General features: G+C 46.6%; 1 pseudogene; it reads right to left on the bottom strand.

Moving 5' to 3' along the window:
* Positions 1–1,059: 1,059 nt before the first annotated feature.
* On the bottom strand, positions 1,060–2,331 carry LOC103230292 (alpha-1,3-mannosyl-glycoprotein 4-beta-N-acetylglucosaminyltransferase-like protein MGAT4E; annotated as a pseudogene).
* Positions 2,332–13,768: the final 11,437 nt, after the last annotated feature.

Below are 13,768 nucleotides of genomic sequence, written 5' to 3'. Positions count from 1 at the left end.
GATCCGCCCGCCTCGGCCTCCAGTGCTGGGATTACAGGCGTGAGCCACTGCACCCGGCCCTATTCTTAACTTTTTAGGAGAAGATATGGAACATATCAATGCTTGAATGAAAGTAAAGTATCTTCTCCTTAGAAAAAATGCACTTATGAGCCTACAACAAATTTTGCACATAGTTATAGGAAATTAACGGATACTTGAAGCATCCATTCCTGAAACCCGGCTCAGCAAACTTTGCTCTGGAAAGGTCTCAACCTTGGTACATTGGAGGTTTGGGTCTACAGATGTGGAATAAAGTCAGTTCCACCCTCATGAATATACTATTAAGACTATTGCCAACTCTAGATAGATAGAGCAATAATTTCCTCAAAGAGAGATCCGAGAGCGTTATACCTGTATGTAGACAAGAACAAAGCAGTCCATGGTGACACCTTCCCTATCCCTGGCGTTTGGAAGCCAGAAGGATATTGTCTTGGCTTCACCCCTCATTAGACTGTGTCATCTCTCTTAAAACTCATCATTAGGGGGACATTACATCTCATCTTGCCCGGGACAGTCCTGGTTTACATCTGTTGTTCTAGTGCAGTTTTTAAGAGTGCTTCCTTTCACTATCAAAAGTGTCCTAGTATGGGCTGGGCGCAGTGGCTCACACCTGTAATCCCAGTCCTTTGGGAGGCCAAGGTGGGTGGATGATCTGAGGTCGGGAGTTCGAGACCACCCTGACCAACATGGAGAAACTCTGTCTCTACTAAAAATACAAAAAAAATTAGCCAGATGTGGTGGCACATGCCTGTAATCCCAGCTACTCAAGAGGCTGAGGCAGGAGAATCGCTTGAACCTGGGAGGTAGAGGTTGCAGTGAGCCGAGATTGTGTCATTGCACTCCAGCCTGGGCAACAAGAGTAAAGAGGTGGTGGGCGCCTGTAGTCCCGGCTACCCGGGAGGCTGAGGCAGGAGAATGGCGTGAACCCGGGAGGCAGAGCTTGCAGTGAGCCGAGATCGCGCCACTGCACTCCAGCCTGGGCGACTGAGCCAGACTCCGTCTCAAAAAAAAAAAAAAAAAAAAAAAAAGTGTCCTAGTTTGAATAATAAATTATATGACCACCCTACTAAGAATGAGTAGACTTGGATCAGTGCCTGGATTTATTTCTTCCCAACCACATAGATTCCATTCTCAAACCCAATTCTTCCAGAATCCCCATTGTGCCTTCTATCTCTCCTCTTCATCAGGCTCAGTCCAGACTTTGATCTGCTTGATCAGGAGCCAAGACTCTTGAGATGCCAACACCAGCAGCCGGATACAACTCAACTCCTCCACAGACTCTTCTTCAAAAAATACTATCTGGTCCAAATTTCCTCCTGCCAGTGGCCCTAGCAGGGCATAGCAAGCACAGGATTTGGGATCCTCCTGGGGTCATAGCCCAGTTCCACTTGCCCCTGCTGCAGTCGGTACCTCCCGTCTTTGTCAGAGCCTGTCAGCACCACTATCCGGGTGACTTTTTATGGCCTGTCTAGAATCACGGTCAAGTAGTTTCCTTTCAAAGGATCTAAGGTAGAGTAGCCCTTCTTGTTCAGTGTATAAGTGTACTGTGGAATCACAGCCAACCTTGACACCATGTCAGTGAGGACAGTAGCAACAGGGTTATCTGGTTCACCAAAGACCCTGTCCTTCTCCACAGGAAAGCATATTCATGAAACATAGAATAATCACCTGTGTGGTTGGAGACAGAGGGACTGAAATGAATAGGAACATTCTGGGCCAAGAGAAGACAAAATTCAGAGAGAAGCAAGTGAGTACGAGTGTCCTTATGGAAGAGGAACAAGAAAGCGGTCAGGCGGGAGAGGTCACTGGTGTGGAAAACTTTCCCAGAGATGCTCAGGTGGGAGAACTCCAAGATCACCCAAGGTAGTTCTTTCCAGGCTGATAATGCCGGAGAGATGGCAGTAGCGAATTTGGGGGTGCAATGAATATGATCTTCCAACAAAATAAAGTAATCAGAGCGGTTGCTAGCAAAGTTCATGAGGAGGGCATGGTCTACTTTCTGCCTGGAATAGAGGGCTTCACAGAGTGACGAGTGATTAACGTCACTCAGATCTCCTGGGAGAGGGGAGCCACCATGGATGACCAGCAGCTTCCCAGCCCCAATCTGTGCTGTGAAGAGAGCTGAAATATTGGCAGCTGTTTGGACGAGCCATTCAGGCTCAGGACCTGACAGGTGAACCAGCACCACGATATACTCCAGCTCACGTTCTGAGGAAGCTTGGAACACGGACTGCAGGGTGTCCAAGAGGTAGCTCCTATGAGGATGCTGCATTGAGGCAATCCCCACGGTCAGCAGTCCTGGGGGAGACACGAGGCACATGAGCACTTCAGGCTGGTGAAGAATTCCTAGGACTCTCCTCCCAGGTCTTCCCCTTACGCCGATCCCAGTGACAATTCACATTCCTTTTCCTGGGGCATGTAGTCCAGATGGGAGGTTAATATCTGACCAGAAATTGTGATGTGATTTTATTTGGTCAAAGTATTGTGGTCAATATTTTGGAAGGCTCTTGGGGAAGCTTTATGAAGGGCAAAGCTCTCTCTCATGGGCAAGGCTGCCGGGTACCAAAGGCAAATTGCTGGGTTGGCAAAGTGTCTTAGCCTGGCCTTGACCTTCAGCGTTATTTCAGCTACCACGGTTCAACCAGACTTGGATTAGAGGATCTCTGGAAATCTATGTAAACCCAAGGGTCCAACAGTCTAGTGCACTGAGATCTGAAGTGCACACGGCCCTCTTTGCCTGCCCTCTACCCAATGCCTTTTCCCATGGCTCCCCCTGGCTCTTTCCCCTTCCTGTTTTCCCCTCCCTGGGGGCCGACCATGACTGAGCTTCACTATGGAACAGCTCCTTCCTAGGGTCGCTATGGCCCTTCTGTCCTGTTGGTCATTCAAGGGGTGACCAGATGGGAGGAAAACACACTCAGGATTATAACATGGACCAAATTCCACAGCATGGCCCTGTCTCAGAGCACAGCCTTTCCTCGCCACATGCCAGTCACTTCCCTTTTCAACCCTCCTTCCCTTTTCTGGCTAAAATACTCTGTCTGATCCTCTCCCAGTCAGACCACTCCCTCCCAGGTACTCACTCTTTTCCTGGGGAGGGGCTCCAGCCAGGAATTGGTAGCTGGCATGCTGGAGAAGAGGGGAGTCTCTCTGCATCTCCTTGAAGGTTCACAGATGGTTCTTGCTTTCATAGTTGATTTGTTTGACAGCTATTTGCCAAGCTACGTCCTCCTTTTCCTTCTGAGGATAAGATATGTCAGTCCTGAGGTTCACCCCCAGATTATCTGGAGACAATTGAGGAGCAGATCCCCCTTTTAGGACAGGCTGGGCAAGCCCCAGCTTCCTGTGCCCAGGGAAGCCGAGTGTGGGGCTCAGGGAACTGCTCTCCCCACCTCATCATGAGAACACACAGGGCTTTCCAGCACCCGCCATGGGTCCTGAGTTGGGAAGTGGGGCTCCCAGGTTTGTGTGGAGTGCCTGCGGGAAGGGCCAAGGCTTGTGCGGAGTAAGCACTTGCCTGACCCCACCGTTGTCAGGCTTGCCAGTGTCGTCTACTTCGGCTTAGGCCTGGGCTAGATTCTGTGAGATGTGCTGGTGCCCAGTGCCTGGCCCTGTCCTCAAGGAGCATATGCCCCAGTGCCTCAATTCTAGAGTCCTTTCTTTTGCTCAAATCTGACCACCCACACATTTCTGAACCACTCCCCACACCTGTCCTGTGCTTAGCTCCAGTTGGTCTGAGGTGTTTTATGAAAAATGTGGATTTCGAAGCCTGGCCAGGAATTGTGTGGGGTTTGGTCTTCTCACTTGCAGATGTTGTCCACTTAGGGAAGCTATTTCCAATCCTTCATGTGAGAAATAGGAAAAATAACATCCCCATGCTAGGTCCTGGTCAGGAGGTGGCCAGCACCCAGGTCTTCATCACCTGCTGGTCCTGCCAGTCAGCCTGGTCCTATAGAGGTGGGTGTGCACTGCCCTCTCCACACCTGGAGTCCCCTTTCTTCCTCCCTGCTCCTAGTCAAATCCCACCCATATTTCAAGACTGGTTCATTTCTTTTTTTTTCCTGACATTCTCGTGATTCTTCACATGTTCTCTCCTTAGAACTCCTATGATGAGACTAGAGTATTTCACAGATTTGCAAAACTTTCCCTCCTACTGAAGGTTTGACAAACTGCTGCAGCCTTGATCTCTGGTACTCACCATAATACACTGTATTCAACATGCTCCTCTTTATTCTCTTGGAGAATGAAGCCCAGGATGACTAAGGATACAGCAACAATGATATATCTCCATAGGCAGCAGTGCATGGTGCTGGGACTGGGAGCAGCTCTGCAAAGAAATGTGACTAGGTTATATGTATCCTGAGTTCCTCTTGCTCAGAGAGCATCTGGGTATTTCCTTCTGCCTGGCAGCCTCCTACCTCCTTCCCCTCATCCCTCTTCCTGCACAGTACTGCTTAAATATTTCCTTAAACTTTTTCCCTCCTGGTTCCACTCTTTCCACCAATTGTGCCATCTAAGGAAAGACAACGATCATAGAGTTTGATTCTGTTCAGCCTCCACCTTCTTTCTCCCTTCCCTGAATTTCCAGGTGAAATTGGAGGAGCTGCTTTCATTTGTCCACTCTGGTTTAGAGACCCAACCAGAGGGGATGTGTTACCAAGAAGAGGAAATCAAGAAGTTAATTATATTTTTCTTATATATTTCCTTACATATTTCGAAATATATAATTTCTAAATTATATTTGACTTCAAATTCAAGCCAAAGACTCCTCTTGGATTTATTGACCAGTACATTGGGTCTTGTCTATTAGTTCCCCATTACTTTTGCATCTGATCCTTTCCAGGATTATGTTAGACAGATATGAGGTTTTGACTCAAATCAGAGGGATAGAAGGAAACGCGTATTAGTACGTCTTCCCCATGCTGGGACTGGTAAAAAGGATGAAACCTCCAAATGGCTGAACACTTCCAGTCATGTGCAAGTCTCCACCATATTGGGAGCACTATATCTACTGACGTCTTTTTGTCTAACAGAAAATGTGGATTTCTCCAAATTCAAGGAGAAAAACTTTTAATGAAGGATGGGGTCCCAGAGGGACTCCTCAGAAGTAGCTGAAACTGGCCACCCCTCCTAGGAGAACCCACTGTTCTCCTTGAATGGGGGTTCTTGTTCTCCCTGAATAGGGGCTGCTCACCCCTCTGAACTCATGTCAAGCACCTGTTTCTGGGTGAAGCAGGGTTGAGGGTGGATATACTTTCAAAACTAGCTTTCCAGTCTTTTACCTCAAACCCTGACGTTTGGAAAGTAACTGTCAGTTACTTTCAGATTCAAACTGACGGACTCAAAGACAGTCGACAAAGGTGACTTTTGAATGACCTCTTTCCGTATGAGAGGGCCCCCTGGACGAGTCACTGCTGCCATGACACACCTCTGTCCCCAGGATACTGCCTCACTGTGCTGCCTGTCGGGGGGCGGGGGGGCAGTTTCCTCGTCACCAGAAATTGCTCTTCAATCTCCAGTTCTCCCTTGGGCCCACAAGTGCCCAGTGGGCTGCTAGAGTTTCCTTTTCTTCTCTTTATTTTTATTTTTTATTTATTGTTTTTGAGCCAGGGTCTCGCTCTGTCGCCCAGGTTGGAGTGCAGTGGTGCAAACTCGGCTCACTGCAACCTCTGCCTCCTGGGTTCAAGCGATTCTCCTGCCTCAGCCTCCCGAGCAGCCGGGATTACAGGCACGCGCCACCATGCCCAGCTAATTTTTGTATTTTTAGTAGAGACAGGGTCTCACCATGTTGGCAAGCTGGTCTAGAACTCCTGACCTCAAATGATTCACCCACCTCAACCTCCCAAAGTGCTGTGATTACAGGCATGAGCCACCCTTTTCTTCTCTTTATTCGTTCTTTTCCATTGCTAGGAATGTTTTTCCAGTTCTTCCTCCCTACAGTTATAGTTTTACTTATGTTCCTGTTGTTCTTACAAGGCCATATATTTTAAAACTATAGGCTTGACTGGGTGGGTGGCTCACGCCTGTAATCCCAGCGCTTTGGGAGGCCGATGTGGGTGGATCCCTTCAGCCCAGGAGTTCAAGACCAGCCTGGGCAACATAGCAAGACACCATCTCTACAAAAATTACAAAAATTATCTGGATATGGTGGCGCACATCTGTAGTTCCAGATACTCAGGAGGCTGAGGTGTGAGGATCGCCTGGACCCAGGAGGTTGCAGTGAGCTGTGATCATGCCACTGTACTCCAGCCTGGGTAGACTCTGGAGACCCTGTCTCAAAAATAAATAAATAAATAAATAAATAAAATTTAAAAAACAGAAAAACAAGAGGAAGAAAAAAAGAGAAAGAAACTGCCAAACTGTTTACCAAAGTGACTGTACCACTTTGCATATTGAGTGGGAAAACATAAACTCTTTTTTTCTATTCTTTCACACAACAACAATCAACACAGGAGACCTCACCGTGTTGGGAGCACTATATCCACTGACGTCTTTTTGTCTAACAGAAAATGTGGCTTGAGGGCTTATCGAAAACCACACGTGGTTTTTGCTTTGTTTTATTTTCCCACACACCAAGCAACTCCAGCTGAGTTCAGTTCTGACACTACCTACCTGGACACAGCATCAGATCCCAGAGATTGAGGGCTCAGTCCTACAAGACCACCCTGCTCATAAGACACCAGTAGAAAGTCCAGGCCTCCAGAACTTCTGACTGACTAGCTTTAAGTTGGGGTTCCCACAACCACTTCTTTGGGTTTTATTAATTTGCTGGTGCGCTCACAGAACTCAGGGAAACACCAACATTTACTGGAGGTTCCTGGACAGTGGTGAGCCCAGGAAGGGCACAGAAGCTCCACACCCCATTCTCTACACCTTGCCCTGTTCATCTCTTCATCTGTACTCTTTGTAATATCCTTTATAATAAACCAGGAAATGCCCAACAAAAACAGAGTCAGGTGGGAAAAGCACTCAGGGAACATAATATTGTTCCAACAATGTAATTCTGCACAAGTCTGGCTGCTGTAACCTGAAACCACTTTCCTCTAGTAGCTACTGAAACAACCTGCTTAGACTCGGACTTGTTCTACCTACGGCCATCACTTACCAACTAGTAGTTCTCTAAGCTTTATTAGTGCCAAGGAACTTTTTGGAAAAACTATACATAACATTCTCCCTTTTATTTATTTATTTTTTTTGAGGCAAGGTCTCATTCTGTTGCCCAGGCTGGAGTGCAGTGACATGATCATGGCTCACTGCAGCCTTGCTCTCCTGGGCTTAAGTGATACTCCTGCCTCATCTCCCGACTACCTAGGATTATAGGCGTGCACCTCCATGCCCGGCTCATTTTTGTATTTTTTGTAAAGACAGGGTTTTGCCATGTTGTCCAGGCTGGTCTCAAACTTCTCAATCTCAAGCAATTCTCCTGTCTTGGGCTCCCCAACTGCTGGGATTACAGTTGTGAGCCACTGCACCTGGCAGAGTGTGAGAAGTTTGATCTAGATTGTGAAGACTCTTGTGAATAATGCAGGGTTGGTGTTCACCTGGGAACCAGTTAGTAAACATCTGTGTCTTTAGGCGTGCCCCATGTCCTAGCCACCTTTGCCCTTTCCCTCAGGCTCCCCAGACCTTCCAGGACCTTAGCAACAAAAGAGTTAAGACCTGGCTCTGCAGGGGGCTTCTAGGACCCTGCCCTAGCATTGGAGCCAGTGCCTGTTTTGATTGGAAAGTGCTTGTTGCATCTAGATTATTAAATGTTTCAATCACCACTTCTGATACAGTGTAAAGGAAAACGGGCCAGGTGCCTATAATCCCAGCGTTTTGGGAGGCCAAGATGGGAGGATTGCTTGAAGTCAGAAGTTTGAAACCAGCCTGGGCAACACAGTGAGACCCCGTGTCTACCAAAAAATTTTTAAAAATTAGCTGGCCATGGTGGCATGCAACTGTAGTTCCAGCTACTTGGGAGGCAGAGGTAGGGGATTGCTTAAGTCTAAAAGGTTGAGGCTGCAATGAGCCGTGATCACACCACTGCCACTACACTACACTTAGTCTGGGTGACAGAGCAAGACTCTGACCAAAAAAAAGAAGACAAGAAAAAAAGAAAGATAGAGTCGAGAGAGCTAATATTTACTGAGCAACTTTTTTGCCAGACACAGTGGTGATGGTGATGGTGATGGTGATGGGAATTCACCTGCTAATGTGTTCACGCTGAGTCCTCACAAATGCCATTGAATGTATTTATTATTGTCTCTATATTAAAGATGAGGAAATGAGGCCAAGAGAAGTGAAGGGAAGGAGCATTTATCAAGGGTCTGCTCTTGCTAGCTGCTGCCCTGCTTCTTCCTTTGGCCATGGCTCCTTTTGGTATTTGCATTTTCAGACTCTAACTCCTGGGAAGACTTAGCTCAGGGACCTTAGGATACCCAACTTAACGTTGACCTCTAGCACCAAGTGTATTCTCTGGTCTTCACCCCATAAACAGCTTTTAGAATGTACGGAAGACCAGTAAAAGACAGCATGATGGACAGATTCAGGTAAGATGGGTGGGGACAATATAGTAGAAGAAAGACAAAACAGAAGCAGTTACTGAAAACAGGTCTGGGTGCACTTGAGTTTCCTACTCAACCTCTCTTCTACATTAGGTTTCCTACTCAACCTGTCTTCTACATGGGATGTTAGAAAATATCAGAAAGGGCTAGGAGAAGCTGGAAGGAGATCATTTATCCTTACATTGTTTTGGCCTCATCCCAGGTATTTTGAATGAGTATCAGGCTCTCTATAGTCAGCCCCAGCTCTCTTCTCAAAAAAATTGGGTCAGACAGTTGGGTAGATATCTACAGACCTTAGTCTACATTCCAGGAAGATGTGGAGTCACTCTGACCACGCTGCCACTGGGACCAGAGGCTCCAGGCTCATTGGTGATATGGTCAGGATTAGTCTGTCCTATTGGGACAGCCTCCTAACCTGGGAGGCCAAGAGTTACTGGAGTTTCTCTGGATCCTTCCCTGCTCCCCAACTGGCATGTAATGCCTAGTTGGGATCCTTAACTAGTACCCAAGCCAGCTGACTGGGACTTGACTACCTACTCATACTCTTTTTAAATAACTAGGGCCTGTTTTTGTTTGTTTGCTTATGACGGCTTTTTTTTTTTTTTTTTTTTGAATGATCCAGCTTTGTATCAGAAATGTACCCCATCTCTGAGCTGAAAATCTCAAGCCCGGGGCCTCTTCATCTGAGCTGTGGTACAGATCATGTTCTATACAAGGGGAATGGCAGGAAGCTAAAATCCACCAATAAAAGCCCCAGTTTGGGCTTTTCAAACCGGAAGCCACACACTTTAGACAGGAATGCCTTTTTCTAATTTTGGGAAATCACCTCTTCCAGTGCTGAAGAGTCCAAAGTTGCAGGGATGGGAAATATAAAATCCCCCACTGGGCCATTGAAGTGATGGTACATGGGGTCCATGCCTGCATCCACCCTTAGGTTTCCAGACCCATGTATTCTTCCTTTTGGAAGCCATATAGAGGTCTCTGATTTAATATATATGCCTCATCCTGAAGAATGACTTGCCATCGTCTCAGAGTGTCATCTCAGTCACTCAAGTAACTGGAACTACAGATATGCACCACCATGCCTGGCTTTCACCACATTTCCCAGAATTGTCTTGAATTCCTGAGCTCGAGTGATCTGTGGGCCTCAGCCTCCCAAAGTACTGGGATTACAGGCATGAGCCACTGCATCCCACCCTACCTACATATTGAGCAGACCTATGTTTACACCAAGCTTGAGTCTTTTCCCTTTCTTCCAACTGCTCATATGGGTCTCTCCATATGGCCATGGGTGTGAGTTGGGAGAGGGTATGGTGCCACTGTGCTGGTTGACATGGAAGTCTAAACTACCTGCTTTTGAAGCTTACTTATATCCTGCCCCGCTCAGGCTTGATCCCAGATGTGCCATTTTCGTCTTTTGATGGACTGCTGTTGGGCCTGTACAACCCTATGACTTCTGAGCTTATGATATAATTCAGCTCATAATGGGAAGTTTTAGACACATTAACCAGGTGCCCATGCTGAAGCATTTTGTATCCACCAGGGCTCAACTGCATGCCAAGAGATGTTTCTCAGAAAGCCTATAATTCTCTGATGCAGATAGTATGGCCTTACTCCAGAATCCCTTGTGATTCCCCACTGGGGCTTGTCACAAACGCTACTCTGTATCTTTCCTCGTCACTGTCTGACACCACCAAGTGTGCTGGATCACATGACCCAAGTTGCAAGACTCTTTTCCTTGTAGTCTGGATCTGCTGTAAAGCCCTTTCTTGCTCCAGGACCTACTCTATGCTAGCAGCTTTCAGTGTTGCCTAGTAAAGGAACTGGAAGAGTATTCCCAGGCATGGAAAGTATTGTCTCCAGAACCCAGGGAAGCCTACAATGCGCTGTGCTTTCTTTTTCATGGTAGAGGAGGCAAGATGCAGCAATTTGTCCTTTACTTTGGAGAGATTATCCTGACATTCCCCTAACCTTTGGAGCCCTAAAAACTTCAGTCGGCTGGGCGTGGTGGCTCTTGCCTGTAATCCCAGCACTTTGGGAGGCCGAGGTGGGCAGATCACCTGAGGTTGGGAGTTCGAGACCATCCTGACCAACCTGGTGAAGCCCTGTCTCTACTAAAAATACAAAATTAGCTGGGCGTGATGGCAGGCACCTGTAATCCCAGCTAGTCGGGAAGGCTAAGGCAGGAGAATCGCTTGAACCTGGGAGGTGGAGGTTGCAGTGAGCCAAGATTGTGCCATTGCACTCCAGCCTGGGCAACAAGAGCAAAACTCTGTCTCCAAAAACAAAAAACAAAAAACAAAACAAAGCAAAACTTTAGTCAAATGGGGCAAGTATCTATATCTTTGTAGGGTTTATTTCCCACCCTATTACCAAGGCCTCCAGCATCTAAGTCACTGCTTGCTTGTCCTGCCTAATAAGCATGATGTCATCGATGTGATGAATTAATATGGTGTTCTGTGGGATATCTAGGCAGCCTAAATCTAAGCATGATATCATCAATGTGATGAATTGATGTGATGTTCTGTGGGATATCTAGGCAGCCTAAATCTAAGCATGATGTCATCGATGTGATGGATTGATATGATGCTCTGTGGGATGCCTACGCAGCCTAAATCTCTTTGGACTCTATTGTGACAGAGGCCCAGAGAGTTTACATAGTTCTTGGGCAAAAATATGAATGAATATTGTCGTTTCTTATGAATATGAAATGTTTCTGACCTTTTATAATCAGAATAGACAAGAACACATTTGCCACATCAATGACTGTGTCACATAAACGAAGGGCCTATTAATATGTTTAAGTAATGATACCATGTTTGGCACAGCAGCTGTGATCACGGCTACTTAATTAGATGAGTTTGTCTATGGTCATTTTTCAGGATCCATGTGGTTGCTGCAGGGGCCAGACTAATGAATGAAACAGACATACACTAAGGAGCACTAGCTCTGTATCTTTTAGGTTCTTCAATGATGGCTCTAATCTCTGCCATCATCCCTTAACCTAGGACATAATACTTTTTGATTTACTCTCTTGGCCAAGGATGGGGGCAGTTTCAGAGGCTTGGTCTTCCCCACTATGATTGCTCTTATTCCATAGGCCAAGGTTCCAATATGGTGCCCCAATATGCGTTAGCTTATACTTGAGACAAATATATCATCTCCTGCTTAAAGTCTGGGAAAATGACCACTGTATGGGTCTATGGACCCAGTGGTCTCATGGTAAGCATTGACTTTGGCAAAGACTCCATTTATAATCTGGCCCCCTTAAGCCTTAAGCTTTGAATCTCTGGGCATCAACATCAACTCAGACCTTGTGTTCAATAGTTGTGAAAATGTCTGAGTATTCCAGAGTTGCATAAACCTACATAGATGGCTGTAGGTACCTTTGGGTAAAGATTGGAGGAATTGTTACAGGATATGTGTGTTTCAGTGTTCCAGTTTCTTTCCTTCTAAGGATCTGACCATCTCCTCTATCAATCAGTATGAATCTGAAAATTGACTCAAGTTCAGGAACTAAGCAAGGATTGTGACTCCTTATAGGGATGAATGCCCTCAGACTCCTGCTCTTTCATTCTTGCTTTGTTTTGGTTGCAGATGCTAAGTAGCATCCTTAGTGACTGCATATAGTATACATATTTTTTTTTTTTTGAGACAGAGTCCCACTCTGTCACCCAGGCTGGAGTGCAGTGGCATGATCTCAGCTCATTGCAACCTTCTCCTCCCAGGTTCAAACAATTCTCCTGTCTCAGCCTCCCGAGTTGCTGGGACTACAAGCACATGCCACCAGGCATGGCTAATTTTTTTGTGTGTGTGTTTTTTTTTAGTAGAAAACAGGGTTTCACCATATTGGTCAAGCTGGTCTCGAACTCCCGACCTCAGGTGATCAACCTGCCTTGGCCTCCCAAAGTGCTGGGATTACAGGCTTGAGTCACCATGCCTGGCCTTTTCTATAGATAGATAGATAGATAGATAGATAGATAGATAGATTTCTTTTTTGAGATGGAGTCTCACTCTGTCGCCCAGGCTGGAGTGCAGTGGCGCGATCTCGGCTCACTGCAACCTCTGCTTCCCAGATTCAAGTGATTCTCCCACCTGAGCCTCCCAAGTAGCGGAGATAACAGGCACACGCCACCATGCCCGGCTAATTTTTTTGTATTTTCAGTAGAGACAAGGTTTCACTATGTTGGCCAGGCTGGTCTTGAACTCCTGACCTTGTGATCCGTCTGCCTCGGCCTCCCAAAGTTCTGGGATTACAGGCGTGAGCCACCAAGCCTGGCCATCTGCATATTTTTTTCCGCAGTGATACCATGCTCTATTAGCCTATTTTAACCTCTACTACTACAACTCTCTGAAAGTCATGAATAAGCCAGTCCCAAGTCCTCATCTTGCTATCTGTTTTTCTTAGATCACAGAAATTTACCAAAATTTTTGTTAGTTCACACTTGCCAAGCAGCTGACACAAAAATGGGGGTTAGACACCAGAGAGATTTATTAGTGAAGGGAGAAGGAAAAGGCGGGGAGAAAATTCAGCCTGTAGGGAAGGTATGACAACTGTGGAAGGTGACAGAGAAAGAAGGATTGGCTAGGGGAAGACCAGGACTGCAGTGTGGTCCAAGGAAGTTTGGAACAGGTTTATGGGGAGCCCTCAGGCTAAAATCACCTCTCAGAGGTGTCTCTCATCTCGCCGAAAGGGGCTGGCTTTGTACCATTCTGCTGTGGTTAGTCACAGCCCGTGGGAAGTGAAGCCTTGGCACCACACTGTGGTAGGTCCAAAGGGGAGTGGTGGGACCAATCATGCTGGCCACAGTGGAGATTTGATCCCTACACTCTCATGGCTGCCATATATGCTTGCCCCATTCCCCTGCATCTGATGTCCCCAAACCTCAACCTCCTATTCTTGCTCCCATGCCATTATTCTGTTTCCGAATTTTCTAGTTCTTTCTAACCACTTTGATTATAACTTATTAGGACACTCTGTCTGGCTTTTTATTTGAGTTCTTCCCAAGTATTCCTCTTTTTATTTTATTTTATTTTTTTGAGAGAGGGTCTTGTTCTGTCACTCAGATTGGGATGCAGTGATACAATCATAGCTCATTGCAGCCTTGACCTCCAAGGCTCAAGCAATCCTCCTTCCTCAGCCTCCGTAGTAGCTGGGACTACAGGGGTGCACCACTACACCT

Source organism: Chlorocebus sabaeus, chromosome 25, assembly GCF_047675955.1.
Source record: "Chlorocebus sabaeus isolate Y175 chromosome 25, mChlSab1.0.hap1, whole genome shotgun sequence".
Classification (NCBI taxonomy): Eukaryota; Metazoa; Chordata; class Mammalia; order Primates; family Cercopithecidae; genus Chlorocebus; species Chlorocebus sabaeus.
This window is presented reverse-complemented; position numbering and strand designations above follow the sequence as displayed.